This window comes from Carassius auratus, chromosome 10 (assembly GCF_003368295.1).
Source record: "Carassius auratus strain Wakin chromosome 10, ASM336829v1, whole genome shotgun sequence".
Classification (NCBI taxonomy): domain Eukaryota; kingdom Metazoa; phylum Chordata; class Actinopteri; order Cypriniformes; family Cyprinidae; genus Carassius; species Carassius auratus.
The window spans coordinates 7,610,160-7,630,468 of NC_039252.1; the positions used below are offsets into that span (position 1 = coordinate 7,610,160).

Below are 20,309 nucleotides of genomic sequence, written 5' to 3' on the forward strand. Positions count from 1 at the left end.
AAAGCAGGCTAAACTTATTCCAAAAATGCGTTAGTCAATTACGACAAACTCAGTTCAGGTTCGGATTCAAAGAAACACTTGACCATTCATTACAGTTTATTGAAGTCAAACCAGGCAAGTCTGAAAACGTTTAAATCTGTGGAATGTTGCTTAAAGTACTCTCAGAATAAATTATGACTTATGAATTCTGAAGAAATACATCTCAAAAGTTGGTCAAATAAAATACAAGAAATGTACAAAATGTTTCTAGGTTCACAAACATTCAGAAGCAATATTACAAGCATTCAAATGACACTACAATATAATGAAAATTGAGTTTTTTTTTGTTTTTTTTTAGCTGTCGACTATGTACAGTTGTTCAAGCATCATTCTCTTACACAATGCAATGACATAGGCTACATAACATAGCCAAAGAAATTTCTATCCATGAGTAGTACATCATTAGAAAACCTTGAGAGGACTTACATTCTACCCAAGCCATATCATTTAGGATAAGTTTTATTTAGTTGAGTGTGTAATGTGATTCAATGCGCATGGTGAAAATATTACAATATCACATTAATCTTTACACAAACTCTGTAACTCAGTAGCAAGAATTAGTAAACAGTCTATTTAAAAGGAATGTGAAATCAGTACACAGAAATCAAAGTGTAAGCTGGTAGGACACCACCTTTAGTAAATTTAGTTAAGCAACACAAAGAACATGCTCGGATAGCACAAAATGATAATGATAACTTCAAATACACAAAAAAAAAATTACACAAAGTACAGTGCACTGACACCAAACACTGGAATCAATGGAGGTAATATACTTTTAACATTTGATACAGCAAAACTGATATAGCAACAAAACAATTACAGTCAGATCAGTGATCGAACCACTGAATAAACAGAAAAGGAAATTTCCACGAGGGTTCAAACAAGCCGTTCCGAAAAAGGCATTGGCAATTTCTAGTGATCATCTATATCTGATCAAACATGTAAATGAAGGCCAAATAAAGAAAACAGAAATGAAAGTATAAGTAAAAAAATATATAGTACCAACAGACCAGGCAAAACATGTGATTTGCATCCTGCCAACTGGATGTTCTTGACCATTTTCATTATAAACATAAGGACAAATATTGGTGCTTCAGGAACAAAAGTGCCTATGACCTCTAAAAAAATACAAGTAAGCTATATAAAAATAAATGTAAACTATAAAAATATCACATATCAGAACATAACACAAAAGTATGGAAGCCTTTTCCTGCCACAGAATAAAAACAAAAGTTAATTTTGACTTTCATTTCATAATTCTGACTTTATAAAAAAAAAAAAAAAAAAAAAAAAAAAAAAAAAATTTACATCGCGCAATTCTTTCCGAAAAGTGAGATAAAAAGTTACAACTATTTTTTTTATTCCATGGCAGAAATGGGCTTCCACACAACAGAAACCCAAAATGCCTTCCATGTTTCAAAGACGCAGATGCAAGTAAGAGCATACAGTATTTTCATAAATGTACAAATCTCAGTTTGGCAGTCAAATCATCAGAATTCTTTAAATTTGTCGTCAGATGCAAGAATCCAGTACAGAGATCCACTAATAACACTCCATTGTGAGACAAAAATAATAATAAATACAGACTTGAACAAAAGGCAAAATGGACACGATTCAAGTAAAATGAAAACTTGCAGCATTTTCCCTTCTTTCCATAAAGTGACAAACATACTGGTGGTGCCATCACGTATAATACTTGTACTGTGGTCTATAAAAACGTTCATGTGAAATGACTAACGAGTAAGTATACAAAGCCCATGTGCCGAAGCCGTCGGGATTCGTCGTTTTTTCATCCGTGCAAACTGTGGCACAGCACGACCGCACAGCTACCAGTAACAAGAGAGAAACAGCTCCACTTTACAGCACAGGCATCAAAGCTATTGAGTTTAAGTAGATTCACATCAAGTACAGTCACAGAGAGGATTATGCTACACTCTGCTGTAAATCGTACAGCCCTCCAACGTTACATGACAGTTCGGTTTTAGCGAAATAGGACGCGTTAATACAACCGAACGTAACCGATGAGATAAATGAAAGTTTTGGTTAAGGTACGCTTTGATACCTTTGAAACGAGTCTTGACTGTACAGCAATGTACTAGGTGTGAAATATTAATCTCAACTACTGAAAACAAAACACAACAGTAAATCAGATTATATTTACACTTCGGAAACTTAGAAAAAAAAATGGAGAAAAAAAAAAAATCACATTAATTAAAGATTGTGCTCACAGTCTCACAACTAGCACTGCTCAGAAAAATGACATGGGTTCCTCGTAGTTGAAATACACACTGGCACCTGTTCAATACTCACAATGGTAATATTCGTTTAAGACTCATGGCAGTGTTGGAGTATATGTGGCTTAACTCTACACCATCAAACGTTATTGTTTGTACACGTGAGAACTGATTTTCTTGGGTGACTGATAGTTATTTCGAACACTTATAACTTTGAATTATGCTGCGTCGCTACTCGATGGAACGAAAGATGAAGGCAATACAGTACCGGCCAAGCAATAATGCAATTTTGCTGACAAAAAGGGCACATTTACAACAATACGATTAGTGATATCAAATTGACTAATACAGATGAATAATACTGTACATTGTGAATGGATGTAAACATGGACATAAATATATTAATGATTATATATATCTTACAAGTCACAAACTCACTGGAATGGGGCGGCAGTTGAACAAACCTCGTATATCTTTTGAATCGCTCGTCTTTTTTTTTTTCTTTTTTTTTTATGTTAGCACGACAGGTTCATATTCAGAAATGTAGTGAAATCCTACCGGTGAGAGGCGAATGGTTGCGCCCGACACATATTACAACAGTCTTTGCTATTTACATGAGGTACATAAATAAAGTTCTTGGTTTAAAGTGTTTCTAGAGTGTTTTAAGTACCATAGAGGTGGAAACTGACTTTGCCGCTGAAAGGCGTCATTTTAACTGAGTTGTTTTTCTATTTTTGCCGAAATTGAGCACTTCTGAAAAAAACTGTAAGAATTAGCTGTGAAATTTTGCTTATAAAACCAGACATGAGTAGCTTACATTTGTATATAAGCCAGTATGAATTTGACATGAGGCCGTAAATTGTGATATGTTAAAAAAATTCATACCAGCTGCTGTAGATTTGGAATGAATCAAACCAGTTTATCAAGTCCACTTGGTTTAATTGTACAGTGGACCAGCTAGCTGCATGTATCTACTCTATGGTTCATTGTAGTTTGAACTTTCATGTACTTTGATGTGGTTTTCAATGCTTCCTCTATGCTTTGGCCCAATCACTCTCCCTCTGCCCCCTCGTCATCATCGTCTTCTTCCTCATTGCCGTCACCCTCCTCTTCGGCTTCTAGCGGTTCCTTCTTTACAGCGACCTGGCTAGGGCTAGCCTGAGGCCCTAAGGGTCTCTGGGGGTCGTGGTTTGAACAGCAGGTCCGGTTGTCCAGGGCAGACACTACCAGCTGTCCTCTCTCGTGCTCTCGGCAGAAGGAGGCGGGGCAGAAGTGGCAGAAGGAGGCGGCGGTGCGCTGACACACACTGCACTGATGCCAGGGGCATTCCCATCGCCCTGAGACACACGGAAATACAAATCAATCATTCAACATCTAAGTGACTCAAGAGAGAACTTCTGCTGCCCTCATATTGGCAATTTCATTGTAATTAATAAATTAAGATCTGCAACATCTCTTACTGTCAGTTCAATTAGGGTAACTGGGACAACAGCATATCAAGAAGGGAAAAAAATGTATATGTATATAGTTCAAAACACACCTTATTCTCAGAAATGGGCTTTTTTTTCAATAACTTTATACAATTTTCAAAAAACGTTTAAATTAATGACAAATGTCATGTGGAGTAACCACATCAAGTAAAATGACTTTTCCTCAATTTCCTCACACCTTGCATACTTGCAATTGTACATATTCTAAACATTTTCAAAAAAGCTTTTAAACATTTTTAAAAAGCTAGCTGTATTTACACAAATTAATTGATCATTTTTGGGAAGTTGCACCACCTGACACTTTACAACCTGAACTAACCTAGTTTTGTCATAAAAAGGTCAAATAATCTGATATTTTAAGAAACTTTGACAAAGAATTGAGGACATTTCATGTTTTTTTTTCTTCTTCATTATGTTGGTTGCACCACATGACGTGCTTTTGTCGAAATACAGAAACACTGAATAAATACATTTTATAAATCAAAAATAAACTATTTTAAATCTTATTTAAAAACCGCTACAATATTTTTAACAAAACTTCTGTATTAATAAGTAATAAAGGACCCTTTTTTCTTTCTTTCTTTCTTTCTTTCTTCTTTACAATATCAGGACAGCTGTATAACCCTTTAAATTTTCTAGACTTTTATAATTTATACCCCCTTAAATATGCTTTATTAACAAACATTTAATTATTCTCATCATAGAAAGAGTGTGTTCAAGCCTTTTATCCATGAATTATAATATACAATTGCTATGTACTTTGTACTAAAAATAAATGTAATTGTGTAATTTGTAATTGTGTCCATTCTTTAATTTCTTGAATGAGTTCTCAGCCTTTTAGGCTGTAAAGTTTAAATGTACCGTATGGAGGTTTGGTCAGGTTGAGGCAGAGGAGATGGTAGGCCTTCGGACAATCCTTTTTGTCACACATGACCAGCTCTCCTCCCTCTCCACAGCTGTAGCAGTAATACTCATGGGTCTGTTTGCTCTCGGCCTTCAGCTTGCGCTTCTTGGGCTTGAGCTTAGCATTGCGCACCTTCTCTTCTCTCTCCATAACCACTGCACTCTGCAGGAAGTAAAACGAGGTGTCAGACAAGAGACTGAATTGATGACGATAGATAAAGAACAAAGAGAAAGACAAAAACCTAGTGTTAAACAAAGCATTAAGTAGCCTCATCTATAGAACACTCTACAGAGTTGTCAATGGTTCAACAGAAAATGGGTAAGCACTTCATATGCTGCTGTCTATTTCAGTTAGGCTTTACCTTGGGCTTGACTCCAAGAAAACCACTGCAGTTCTCAGACCCACAGTGGCATGATGTCCTCCCATTACCCAGACAGTCCAGGTTGTAATTAAAGGTCAGCTCCGTGTCTAAAAAAAAAACAAAAAAAAAAAAAACATGATTATCTCAACTAGCTTCTAAACAAACAGTGCCCTTTTTTTCCAGATCAAATGCTAATTGTTCTTACCAGCTGCGATATCACACAAGGTGAAGAGTCCTATCCGAACATCTCCATTTATGGTCCACTTCTGCGTCTCACAGTTGGGACTGCAGCTGTGGTTCATAAAGCGTGACAAGTTCCCTTTGGGTCCAGCATCAATCACACGGTCCTGAGAAGCACAGAAGGAGCGACTGCAATACATCTGAGATGATGTATAATGTTACATACACGAAGTAAACATGCAACAGTGATACCTTTGTGAGGGTCAGCATGTAAAAGTTGGTCACATGGTTCTCATTGGCATGTCTTATTCGTTGCTTGCACTCCTCGGAGTCGATCAGTTCGCCAACATACTCCATGACAAAATCACCCTAAACACAACCAACGTTTTAGTTAATAATAGTAACCCTGGAGCATAACTCTAAATATTTATGGTCACCACAAAAATGTACAACGTGTCTTTACAACAAGTCTTAATGAACGTTTCTCGGTTACAGCTCCAGGCCATTAGTGCTATCAGACTTCATGCTCAGACGCATAACTCTCACCTTTTTGAGGTCCTGCTTGGTCTTTAGGCCCCATCCTCGGCCGGTAGTCTTAATGACCTCAGTGTCGGGGTAGAGGCGTTTGGAGAAGCACTGGTTGTGGCAGCGGTCACCTGCGGGACAGACCTGCGGGTGGCATTCATACTGCAGCATGCGGTTCAGGCACTGAGAGTCCTGGCTGCACGGACGCTCATCTGTGGGTTTACAGTTGCAGCGGGGGATCTCTGAGAGGTCAGCGACGTGCACCTGCACCTTCCCAACTGGCTTATTGGACTGAGGTGAGAAACATGGACAAAAATATAGTTTTAGTTTGTTTGAATATGATTTAGTTTTCTTTGCTAAGTTGCATTGTAGAGAGATTAACATGAAGGGTAAGAATGTGTCATATTATGGGTACCACAGGACAACAGAAGGATTTGAGCTACATTCTGTACCTTGATAAGTTTGTATGGTGGAGGTCTCCGAGAGTTTCGCTCCTGTTCGAGGGCCTCTTTAGTCTCTCGCTGTGCTTTTAACTCCTGGAACCTTTTTGCTGCCTCCTCAAGTGCTTTACATGCACAAAAAAAATCATTCAGAAGTCAATTTAGCTTCACCTTTATTAGGGATGTGATACTTACGTTGACCATTTAATATAACAAAACAATTGGAACACCACTGAACTGGTCTGGGATCTTACCTTTTTTAAACGTCTTATTGATGCCAACTTGTCCCTCTGCGAAGTTCTTATCGCTCTCAACATACGGGAAAACTCTGCCCTGGTTTATCCAGTAATAGTCATGGGAGCCAAAGAAAAAGACTGGAAAGTCGCCAATGTCATGCTTCAAGGTCTGGATGTTGGAGGGAACCAGGCGAGGGTTGCAGATCTCAGCTGGCCACCACCTACAACATGGTTCAACAAATTCAAAAATAAAAGCTTTTTGAATATTTTACATTTTTGTGCCATTTAGTCACATTAGACTTGACATGAACATACCTTTAGTTTTTAGCAAAGATATCTTAGAACACTAAGAGACTTTCAACAGTTCTACGGACGTACCTGTAGTTGCCCAGCTTGACCCAGACTATCTGCTTATAGTGGGGCTTTTTGCCCGCTCGGCATTCCCCACACAGCCACGTCCCCTCTGGCATCTCCATCTTCAAGCACTCGGGGTGGAACGAGGCGGGACAGGCCTCGCAACACAACAGTCTTCCTCCTTTTTGACAAGCACACACACGCACATGAACGCAATCGAAAACACAGGCCTACAGTATCACCACATGCTTGTCCATTCCCAAAAAGGCGGTATTCCACAAACCTTATCCATGAGCATGTCAGAATCAGACAGTTGTGTGTCTTCGGAGATCGATAGAAGTCTCTGAAATGCTTCGACATATACGTCTAGATTCTAAATGCCAATTTGTGGTTCAGTTTGACATGCTCAAAGACATGGTTTGATGACTAACACCTTTCAGCATTATGTTAATGTGCTTTTTTGTGCCCGGTGATTTAATAAGCAGCCAATAGTGAATGATCAGAGGGGGGCACTATGGGAAACATGCAGTGATGCACACTGACTGACTGGCTGCATTAACATCACCTGCAGTACACTAGCAGACACGGAGCAAGTATTTTGGATGGTGTCACTTAAAACGCTTTGTTTGACTGAAAAATTTGCCAAATAAGCATTGATGGACGATAAAAGATGGAGCACAGCAGTGAAAGCCTACTTTGGCTCCGAAAGCATTTTTTTTCAGGATTAAAAAAAAACCCAATCCAACCAGCTCTGAAATTATTCACATCAACTAACTACTCACTCCAAGAATCATTAAAAATGATGTAAATAAAATATAAAAATGTACAATAAGAATTAAATAATTGAAAGTACAAAAAGTATTTTTTCTACATAATAAAAAAAAAAGGTAATTTCAACTTCTCAATTGTATAATCTCCGAATTGAGAGATATAAACGAGCAATTCTGAGAAGAAATGTCCAAATTGTGAGAGATAAACTTGCAACTGCAAGACAAAAAAGTCAAAATTGTGAGATAAAACGGTTCCCATTTGCCTTTTAATTTTTATTCCATGGTGGAAATGGAAAAAAAAAGGTGTGAAAAAAATTGCACGGCATGAATTTTTTCTCAGAAAAGCAAGGACAAAAGTTGTGAGATAAGTCACAATTACCTTTTTGAATTTATAGTCCTTGACAGAAAAGGGCTTCCATACATCAGAGCTGTACAAGTTTAAATCTTTAAACAATTCTCTATGGACAAAACGAATGGGATTTTGACTTCCAGAACCCTGTTGGCTCTATTAAAACTGCCATCCAAAATATGGTTATGTTTGGAGGGTGGTAGAGTACAATTGTGCTCAAGCAAACAGAGAAATGGGACAAAGTAATTTAGAAACAATCCAAGCAATTAATGCTAAGCCAAAGCATGTTACAGACTCAGAATAACAAGTTATGTGACAATATTATAACGTAGTAAAACTCCCAGCAATCAGATACAGGCACACAAAGATTTGAATATTATCCCAACTTCTATTTTATTTATCCACTTGATCTCCCAAAACAAATTTAAAATGCTGATCTGATTTAAACTAAAGAACTAAAATTTGTAGCTATTTGTTGCCGCGAGTTATTTCAAGCCCACTATAGCCCCTTTCACACTGCCATTTTGGCAAATTCACGTGTAAAGTGTTCCTGCAATTGTTCCAGGGTGGCTAGATTTGGCACTTTCACACTGCCAGTGATGACCCGGTATATATGTGCGTGCTTTCACACACAACCCTTGAAGATCCCGTAACGACACGTGACATCAGCGTGTGACGTGTAATGTACGAGTCGAAAACACTAGGCACGTTATACTTTCACTGAAGCAAGCAAACAATCTCTGCATCAGCGTGGAAAGTGAGGAACTAACTGATCTCTGCTTCATTACAGTTTGCACATATGTTTTCGTCACGAATGTTGACCTTCCTTCAAAACAGACGGTAAAAGACGCGCATCATCACTTCGACACGGAATTAGATCTGGCTTTTGTTCACACAGCGCTCGTCCCGGGTCGAACCCCACAATGCTAATAGGTTCCCGACCCGGGTTCAATGCGGTAATCAATCCCGGGACATGGTTGCTTTCACACAGAAGGCGACCCGGCAATGTTCTGGAAATATTGCGGGTCCGACGTGCAGTGTGAAAGGAGCTTTAGTGCATTAGAAGCAGTGACAGGGTGTCAAATTACAAAATAAAGAAACAAAAAGTAGCAGTAAGACAGCTGTGAAAGCAAACAGATGGCAAACTACATAAACCAAGAAAACATGATTTTACCTTTCCCAATATTCTTTTTGGTAGCTGACGAAGAAGAAGGAATCATAGGTAATTTCATCAACTCAGCACGATTTGACTCAGTCAGAAGGTAGTGCGACTTAAAGGTATAAGAACTTAATATGGTGTCAGTACGGTCGTGCACTAAAAGCCCTACACGAGACAAACAGGAAAAGTCATGAGTAATGAAACTACCCATGATTCCAGAAAACACACATCAGAAAAAAAAGAAAAAAAAAAAAAAAAGACACGTGATTAAATAAGTAGTCCTTACACAAAAAAAACGAGAGTCTTAAGGAGGAATACTGCAGTGTTGGAGTGGGAGCTTCAGGGAATCACTGGATAAATTGTAAAATATGCAATAACTGTTTTCTGCTTTTAATAGTAGCCAAAAGCTAAATGAATAGTTCATTTACATATGCAAATCAAGTTATTTAGTCCCCCTCATGTTGCTTCAAACCTGTCTTTCAGTAAGTAAAGACATACATTTTAGTCTGTTTCGCAGATAAATCTATCATAAGGCTTCACCAGACTTAAAGTATTGAGCACATTGAGTCATATGGACCATTTTTATGATACGTTTATGGTGCTTTTACATCCTTATTTGAACTTGGAATCTTCAGCCCTGATTAACTGCAACTGCATGGCAAAGAAAAGACAAAACTAGAACTTTCTTCCAAATTTTGCATTTTGTGTTTCAGGGAAGAAATGCAGTCATAAGGCTTGGAACAATATGATGGGAGTAAATTAAAGATTTTACTTGACAAAGGCTGTAAGGACTAAAATTGGTTATAAAGATCAGGCAATTGCTCCCACGCCAACACAGCCTATCCAAATTACTGCAGACAACAAAGATGGTTAAAGAAATGAATAAAATACAGTTTATTATAGTCAGTTAGTTTCTTCAGAAATTAGAAGGTGAAAAAGCTTTTCTACAAAAGTGGGAAGGGGTTCGTTCCAAAACTTAAAGATGCAATCAATGATATTCATTAAGGTTTGCATTCTGAACTAAACATCTGGCCGTAAGACACTACCACTGAGTGAGTTGACATGTGCAACAAGACACGATCAGAAATCAGTGCCTATTCACAAAGAAATCATGAAAACAATTTGGTTTAGGTCTTGGCATAATGCAGGCTTATTAATCAACTGCATCATACACGCTTATTTACAATTATATCGCGCACAATATATTGTAGCCAGAATGGTATTAACCAACATTACCAATCAATTTCAAATTAACTTAATTTTGTGCTATTGCAGATAAACCTTAAACTCCAATTTTAAACATTTATTGTCTTAATGTCTAATTTTACTTGAAAAACTTGACTATGAAGACTATAATCTCTATATCGGTGCAAAATAATAATAAAAAAACTCTTGAGACTCAACCATTAAAATTGGCAGATTCTTATGATTTCACCATTTACTAACAGATTTGGTTCATTAATTGCTCACTGGAATGTTTTAAATTACTGAAAATTTTTGCCATTTTTAAAGTTCACATTTAATTAAATCCAATCTCAGTCCTACCCCAGAAGAATCACAGACAATTTGAATGTTACTAATTAGTAGGAAACAAACATGATCTGATGGATCACGAACAAACAGTACATCTTAAAGTAAAGGATTAGGTGACAAGAAAGGAGGTCACATTAAAAAGTGTCCAACTCTTAAAGAAAAGGAACATCAGACACCACAAAGGACGACACCAGAGAACATTAAAACACTGATGGGGTGAGAAGATTGTTAGAAAGTGTTACATTCACTGATTGCACTAGTGACACCTTGCAATTTTGACAAGAACCAATTGAAATGCCTTTTTAAGTATGAGATACACTGAACATACAAATCTTATCCTCTTAGTGATTTTGGCTTTATCTATAACACAAGGTATGAAGACTGTCAGGCCAAACGTACCTCGAGCGCAGATGAAACACCAGCCTACGTTTACAGGTGAGGAAAAGTGTCCGTTCTTCCTGGAACTGGAGTGGTTGCTACATATGATGATGTGGGGTGTTATTAACACACTGCCAGCCGCCACACAGCCGTCTCCTGTGTGATACGCCACCGGACAGCGGATACATCTCATCATACGGCCTAAACAGGAAGAGAGAGAAAAAAAGAAACCGCTCTGAAATTTTGTCTGTAAGATACAATGCTAAAGTCGATCTTCTATATATCTACCTTTGCCAGCTTTGTGAAGGTCTCTGTCGAGGCAGCATGTGGCACAGCTGTGCTGAGGGCAGCGGAGGCCTCTAGTATCAGTGCTGGTGCCAGTGTACTTGCGGGCACATGTTTCGTGATAATAGCGGCCACAACTGTTCACCGAGCACCGCTTCACATCACCTTCCACAACCTTGCAGGAGAAACAAGGGTGGGAACCTGGAAGAAGAGAGGGCGACAAAACAGATTAGACCGAACAGGAACTGAAATTAGAACAAACAAAAAGACAAAAATACATGACACAATGTTAAAAAACGAACCCAATTCATTTTCTTTTTTTAAAAAATTCACACGTTACAGGCCAATTTTTTGAGTGTTATATATTTGGTAACAGCTTTTAAAAAGTTACCACAAATCAGATGTAGTGGTAGAAATGAAATGAAATAGGAGAAGAATACCTATTTAATTCAGTTTACTGAATAATTCTGTATAACCATTTAGGAGCAATAGTGTGTAATAATTAGCGCTGGGCAATTAGCGCATCTGTTATTTAAAATAAGATTCCATATCGATTCTCAAAAGCATCGAATTGATATTTTCCAGTATTTATTTCAGCAAACATTTAAAAAAAGATCTGATTATCTTATCATTAGTCTTAAACAAAAAAAAATATTTTGGATGCGATTAACCACAATTAATCGTTTGACAGCGATAATTAAAACTATATTCACTGAATGTAATAAAGATTTTTTTTAATTGAATAAAGAATGGAATCAAGAGTTTGCGAATCGAAATGGAATCGGGACATCTGAATGGAGACCTGGCTCACCTGTCTTACACTCCTGACACAGTTGTTCTCCATCTGTTCCACTGTTGGATCCAATACACTCTGGATGAAACAGTCTGTTACAATCTCCCTCACAGCTCACCAAAGAATCCCCGAATGTTTCACAGACCTAAGACATTGACAGAAGAACCACAACAACAGATTATTACATAACAACAATACCTGAGAGAGTCAGACAATATCAGTACTGTTACGATGACAATATAGACTTTTACATCGTGTCAAATAGAATTACATTTTAAATAAACGCTGTTCTTTTGCACTTTCTATTTGTGAAAAATTCTTGGTTTCCACAAAAATATTATTCAACACTGATAATTATAATTATATATGCTACTTTAGCATCAAATAATCAGCCTAAACTAATGGCTGCTGAAAATTCAGCTTTGCCAGCACAGGAATAAATTACATTTTGAAATATATTTACATTTAGTTATTTACATTTTTAATACTATTTCACAAAATTACCAATTTGACTGTATTTATCAACACTTTTGAACAGCATTGTATCCAATGTCATCACATATAATGTTATATAAACCCAGCGTTTATAGAGCTTACGTGGCAGACTGTGTCCTTTTTTGAGGAACTTCCTCCTTGACGGGACAGGCTGGAGTCCACGGACTGGGCGTCAGATCCGTCAGCATCTACTGTAGCAGGACTGTCCGAGCGCTTCCCGAATCCAGTCTGCGAGGGATGCAAATGAATTCAAAAATCTGACTTTACAAACAGAGTCCATTTGGCTACAAAATCTGCATTTTAAATTAATCTGTCATAACAATTGTAGAACCAATGAGGAGTGTATGGCTAAGGTGTCAATCAAAAAAATCCTGATTGGACTGGCTGTATTGTTGCGTATAGTCTGACCTGTGGATCATTGAGGCCTCTAGAGTCAGAGTCAGAAGTGTCTCTGTACAGTGAGCTGGCCATCTCCACATCAGTAGATGCTCTGCTGCGTTTCTTCAGTGGTTTACACGAGTCTGAGATCTCGCTGGCACCTACAGGATTCCAGTAGCATTAACACGGAGTTACTGATCTGAAATTACTGAATACTTAAATTAATTTATGGGCTAAATAATAATTTAAAACATAACATCTAAGAAAACCTTTCAGATAAATGTAAATTTCATCTTGCAGTGTGTCAAGCACCTTTTTGCGACCCTGTTTTGAAATCCATTTGAGGTGCAGCTTCAGCCTGTGGGGAAAAACAAAAAATAAAATTTTATAAGATGTTTCCTTTTTATCTGACAACTTTGCATTAATGACTCATTCATTAAGACATTCATAAAGACTTGTGTGATTCACTGTAAATTACTGTAGACTGGATGCATTACGGTGATATTTTAGTATCACTGACATGCTATTATGTTTATTATTTTAAATTGGCTTTCATTTTTCTAATTTCTTATTTCATTTAAAATTTCGTTAACATTCTAATATTTTTGTGTGTGCGTCTCATTTATTTAATTTATATTTAAACGCGTCTATGCAGATTTGAATAATTTCAAGATTTAGCTATTTTAGTGGATCAAGATAAACTAAATAAAAATGACAAATGTCGCTTTGGTAACTAGCTGAAATAAAATATTTTATTTTTATTTTTATATTTCATTGTTTACTTTAATTCAATTAATTGAAATATCTTTATGTTTTACATTCAGTTAACTGTAACCCTGATGCATATTATGAAGAGGAGAAAAAAAAAAAAAAAAGGGCAAATACACTAAATCATTATGTCATTTTCATGCTGGTATTTCTGTGCAAAAAAAACACGTTATCTGTGCTGATATATATATTTACCTTCAACTGCATCTTAACATCCCGGCACCTTTTTGTTTAAGTTTGGTCAATTGCAGACTGTGTTTTATTAACAATAGACATTACACAAACTGAAATTTGTTTAAAAGTGAAACCTTTTTTTTCCATCATGGCATTAGAAATAATAAAGTATATACAAAACTCGTTGTTTAAAGAGACGATTCATGTGAGTGGTAAAGTGATGCTGAATGGTATATCAGAGTCTGCTATATTCTTCACAAGTAAGCATTCAGAATTGGCCCAAAAGATGAGGATTCTGTGCTGTGCAAATAACATTTTGCACAAGTATATAATAACAGGTTTGCACAGTAATTTGATTTGGATAAATACTTTAGCGAATCAGGTGCTAAAATTATGCAGGCAGCAGGTTCAGTTAATTTAGTGAATTCTACCCTCCGGTTTGTTGGATTCATCACTGTTAAATTATTGTGTGCTCTACCTGTTCTTTCTTCACTTTCTTTTTTGGCACTGGTTCCACACTCTTCTCCGAATCAGAACGGCTTCGCACAGACGGCGCTGCTGCTTTCTCTCTGATATCACAGACACAGAAGACGCTTTCACAGATTAGATTTATACTGCAAAGCACATCTGAACACCGTTGCAAAAGGAAGTTTACCTCTGGTGAATAACTCTGTGTTTGTGCTTATATATACCTGTGGATTGCTCAGTGCTCTCCTGGTCACTCCAGGCTGAGGGGAGACACCGCTCGCTCTTCTTCACTGGAACACGTCTCTGCTTCTGCCTTATCACTGGAGCCCTTTGTGGCGTACATAGAGAAGCATTATATATATATATATATATATATATTTAAAAAAAAAAACACATACCAACAGCTGCCTGGCAGAAAAGGTGCAATTTCTTCTCAAGCTGCATGCATAAAGAGAGAGAGCGGAGTCCTAATTTTTAGGTTAGCTTGCTACAGCTGTAATCTTAGTAATTAACTTTAGGCAGTAAGCTATAATAGCTTAACATGTACATTTACCAAAACTAAATGCATTATAAGGGATAAATTAATTTCAGAGAATTTTTTGGTGACATTAATCCTACCTGTCCTGCTAGGTATTATGCAGCATAGTTATCATCTAGTCAGCATACCCTGCTTTAAATGAGTCAGACAGGGAAGCTGGCTAATACTGTGAAATGTGAGTGCAAAAATATACATGTTTGCAACAATACTAAATACACTCCTATACGATTAGTACACTATTTACACTAGGAAGCAAATAGTATCCAGTGTCATTTTAGTATTTTTGTACCATTGTAGCATTTATTAATATTTTAAATTTTATTGTACTTTTGTCGTGCTTGTCATTTTTATTCGTTTCTTGTTTCTATTTCACTCTTTTTACTACGGTTTTAGTTTGAGTAATTTTAGTAATTCAACTTATTTTATTTCAGTTAGTACACTTCTAGCTTTCCCAAGTTTAAGTTATTCCATCTAATATTTCTGTTATTTTCTCAGCTTTATGTTAATTTAAGTTATCACTTGTAACAACACATCTGTAGCAGCAGTACATTTCAGCAATTTTAATTAAGCAAATTCAGCGAAACTCCATTTGATCAATTTCATTAAACATTTACTACATTGTATAGAGAGTCACTTGTGGGCAGCTACATTTGTGATCTGAGAAATAGTAGCTACTAAAACAAAACGATATTTCAGAATTTCTTTGATTAAGCTTTTCTTTACAAAACTGTCATGACGGTGATCGATGCTGCAGTTACACTGCGATACACAGATACACACGCCCTTAAGTTCACTAGCATTTTTTTTTTTTTACCTCAGGTGACTGAACCTGATCGCTGGGCCTCTCCTCACTCTCCATCTTCTTAGGTAATTCCAAATTTTGCTTTGGGAGCTGCCAATCACATTTGATGATCTCCACGTTTAGTTTCTTCATAGTAATGGAGAGTGGGAGGAGCTTGCGGGCTGCGGCGGTCTTCCAGGGTGTCCTGACTGGAGGTGGGGAGGGCTCCTCAGGGTGGGGGTCAGGTTTTGCAGGGCTGTGGGGCTGCTCTTGGTCCATATCATCCTTCCCTGATTGGGAGATGATGTTTCTCCACTACTATTGATGCTGCACTGCCTTCGTGGCTGCTGTCGACGAGGTATGGGCTCTTCTTTTGCCCCAGCACTGCTTTTATAGCGTCTCTGCTTGCGTTCAGTGCGGTTTTTAGTGATCGCCCTAGGTGAGCTCACGGTGTCATCAGCAGGAGCAGCAGCAGGAGCAGCAGTGGCACTGGGTTCCTTGTCAATGTAGATGAAGGTGTAGTTCTCATTGCGTTCTTCTCGTGTCATCTGCAGAGCGGCTTCTGCGTGACCCACACCCACTTCCCATTGGGCACGCTCCTTCTGGGACTGAGGCTTCAGCAGCTTTAAAACAAATAAACCAGAGAATAAGTAATCAGAAATGTCCACAGAAAGATGGTCACCAGATTTGAATGGGTTAGAGCAGGATACCTTTTGTTTCTCAGTGGGTTGGTTGCTTTTCGGAGTGTTTCTGCTTGCAAATCCTCAAACTGGCTCTCGCCCTTGTACACCACCGTTCTCTTTTTCATGAATCCAAGCCCTCTCAGGGACACTTCCAAAAGAACTGTACATGGTATTCCCTTAACACCTACCAAGAACCATTGAAGCAAGTTATTAGAAACATACATTTGAAGCAAGAGAGTACAAAATACCAGCTAAAAGCTGGAATACACAACACAATTACCCATTAACTGTTTCCTGACTAGCAACATGGATTGACATTCAGGATATTGTGGAAATTTCATGTACGATGCACAATTTTTCCTCTTTAAGGTTGCGTGTCTACCAAAGTGTTTTTTAGCTCTGCTAAGAAAGCACAGCTGTGAACTAGGGCTGTGCAATTAATCAAAATGAAATCTCAAAAGGCAATAAACTGCGATTAGGCAGAAGCTGCGATTGTCATGCGCATCTTTCAGTCAAGCACAGTTCTGTGATCAGTAGGAAATATCCATCCAAAGAAATCCAGGAAATGGCTAATCGCAGCTGAATAAAACAGAAGATTTAACTACTTTCACTGATTCAGCATGACTAATAAACACAGAAACTATGGCAATAAATGGTTTATCGGAGTTTCTTATTATTAGAATTTCATCATAATGAAGTATATCTATAATAATGCCTAATCAACATAGCCTTAATAACTGCTTAGTACAACAAAATATTGTGTGCCTTAATAGTAAATACATAAATACTCGAAGAACAATATAACTTCATTGTTGTTCAGGCATAGAACAAACAGGGTGTGATAGTTGGCGGATTATTAGTCCCGCCCCTCCTTCACTGTGATTGGTTAGCTGACTGAAAAGTGAGAGTGATGAACGCAGCGTTTTACCCAAAGATGAACATTCTTCAACTCTCTGCGCTGAGGAAAAAAACACCCGAATGTTTCAGCGCAAAAAATAAATAAATGCTCAGCACTTGGCATGGTCCTGGCATTAAAAAAAAAAAAAAAAAAAAAAGTAGAATGTTCAGAACAATTGAAAAAAACACGCCACCCTTGGGGAAAAAATGCTTTGTTGGACATGTGGCCTAAATGTTTTCAAAGCCAACAAGTGCATAACATCTAGAGTTTTTGAAAACTGCTCTGATTTAAATATCGTTCAAGCGTATTCCAGCAATAATTTTACACACTTATAGTAGATGAATTACCTCTTTTATTAAGTCGTATATGAACATTTGACTGAGGGTCTGACGACACCATGCATGGCCACCAAGGAAACGTCCCAACCTTTGCCCACACCAAGTCCCCGATCTCATACTCTTGACAAGAGCCGGTGCTAGTGATGACCGAAGGAAAGTGCTTTTCAACCTAAACAAGAACACAAGGTGGTCTTGGATGAACACGAACTGATCAGATCTCATCAACCAGAAATTCTCTTCGCTTTTCGACATCTTCTGAAGTAAAAAGGGCTACAAACATATGAAGAATATCAAACTCACTTTCTGTTCCTTCAGTTCTGCTTTGGGGCTTTTGAGGGTCAAAGAAGGTTGCTCTTCTCTGAATGCGACATGACCTTCGTTGAGCTGTGAGGAGTTTTGAACCACCCCTGACCGCTCCTCCACTTTGCATGGCTGCTGGCTCTCTTCTTCTTGACAAGCACCATGTCTGCTGCTTCTCTTTTTCCTCTTTTCCTTCTTTTGCTCATTTCTTCTGGAAGTCTCGCCGGCCTGAATCTCTTGCAGCAGATCCCGCACAGTGAGGGACTCGAACAGCTCCCTGCCGTTCTGGTAGGTCTTAATGATCTTTATTTTGATCTCTGGGGAAGCTGGTCTTTTTGGGAGTGTTGGTGGGGTTGGAGACTGAGCTCTCTTGAGGTGAAAGGAGGGGCGGTGAAGAGGGCCAAGAGCAATGGAGGAGCGGGTGGCAAGACTTGAGGCATTAGGTGAGAAGCTGGAGGCGGGGTGATGGTGGTGAGGTAACAGTGGTGGGTTTTGTGGATGGTGTTGCTGCTGCTGATGGTGGTGGTGATGGTGGTGAGGAGGATGATGAGGACTGGTCGGTGATGATGGGATGAGGTGGAGGTGAGATGTGGCTGGAGGTTTCTCCTGGACCACTGGTGGTCTCAATACAGTGCCTTCACCAAGCAGCAAACCGTGATCCCCATAGTTTCGTATGGCTCCGTAGCCATTAGCTGAGCCATTGGGGAACTGTGAGTACAAGGCAAACTTGGCCTGTGCTCATAGGTACCTACGCCTGTCGGGTAGCCGTTTGTAATGACTGGGAGGTCTTTCAGCAGGGTAAGGAAAGCCTGACTCCAAAGGAGACTCAAAGTTTTGCGTCCTCCATCATCTCCTGGGTCACTGATGGCTTCATAGACATCCTCCTGTTGATGTTAGCGGAGTCAATAAGCTGAGGGGGGTTGCTGAATTGTGTTTCCCATGATCCCTGCATGAAAGAGAAGGAGAAATCCATTGTTCTGCTCCAGCATCCTTAAGTTTCCCTTTTTCTTACAGGGCCTGCTTCGATATTGAGGAAAAAAAGATAGACTGTGTTATGACAACAAAAAAACCTCATTTGATCACATTTGTTAAAAAAGTGCTCACTGCAATAATAGCTTTGCATTTGTGTATAAAAAAATGGGTTAAAAATGTGATTAATACTCAATTGCACAATGCACAAATGAGTTTGAGGTTTGCAGTACTTCTGCAATGCTGCAAATCTCCCTCCCAGGGGATAAATTAAGTTTACTCCACTCCAAGTTAAGCCAACTTTCCCTAATTCTTGAGAGGAAACTTCATGCCAAAATTTAGACAAAATTACACAGCCTTGCTGGATAGGATATTTAGTCAGAATCTAGCATGTTAAATGCCATGTTCCTCATATAACACCCCCTCTCCCTTATGACAACAATGCATGCTTTATCTCAGTTTCTATTTCATTGAATAATATTTTTAATTTTTAGTTTCTCTCCCTTTAATTACAAGTATGCCAGCTGGTTAATAAAATACATATTTGCCATCAAAGCAGTGTTTATTTGGTCTATTTTTGCTTGTTTCGTCTGTCTAGTAAAGAGAAAATTTAAAACAGCCGTTAAAGCCTTTCATTTAGCACATGAACCACATCACTCAATGCCACGAAACAACAAACGACTGTTTCTAAACCAACTAATATAATAAAATGTTTCATGTCAAAGAAACAAACCTGCAGTGGCCAGCAGCTGGCTAATATTAGCCTGCTAGCCTTTTCTGGATAACGAAACATACCTGATATAATCATATTATCATATATAAACACATACAACTTAATGAAAATTCTTTATGGCCAACGAATAAACAAAATTAAGCTATCGTGTAGTTAAAAAACAGATCTTGTTTCCCCAACAGCCTTGTAAAGCGGACCCGTGTAATGTCGCTGCATTCTATGAAAGGCGGCGTTAGCGGATGTGCTAATGTGTGTACACGGGGAAACACCGACGCACGTAACGTTATTGCTAAGGTTTATCACCATGGAATTTTCCAAACAAACATTGTGTTTCCAAATGGTATGTTTCGCGGTAGATTGGATCATGTGGAGGACCACAAAAACTGAAGAAGTAAATGCGAACATGCCAATATGGCTGCCCGTGCCCCTTTAAATCAAATTGGCCAGATTACATTTCCATCAGGAAACGGTGTGATGAAAACCACTGCTCTGTTGTTATCAAAACCAGAAAATCATGCAGCGCTTTTTTTGATTCAACGCGATATTATGGAACGAAGCAGAATAAATAGCGTCTGTACCTTCAGCGTGTTCCATTCTAAACAAATACACCAAATAAACTGGATCCCCGCTGCAGTTAACATAAATATATCAACACAAAGACCTATGACTCCACGTTTCTTAGATCTAATCCGGTGTATGGAAAATAAAATTGGGGCTAATCAGTCGTATGTCATCCCCATGACAGGACGTGTGGCT

At 38.3% G+C, this 20,309-nt stretch overlaps 1 pseudogene; it reads right to left on the reverse strand.

Moving 5' to 3' along the window:
• Positions 1 to 78: 78 nt before the first annotated feature.
• LOC113109696 (histone-lysine N-methyltransferase NSD3-like) lies at positions 79 to 19,832 on the reverse strand (annotated as a pseudogene).
• Between the last annotated feature and the right edge of the window lie 477 nt (positions 19,833 to 20,309).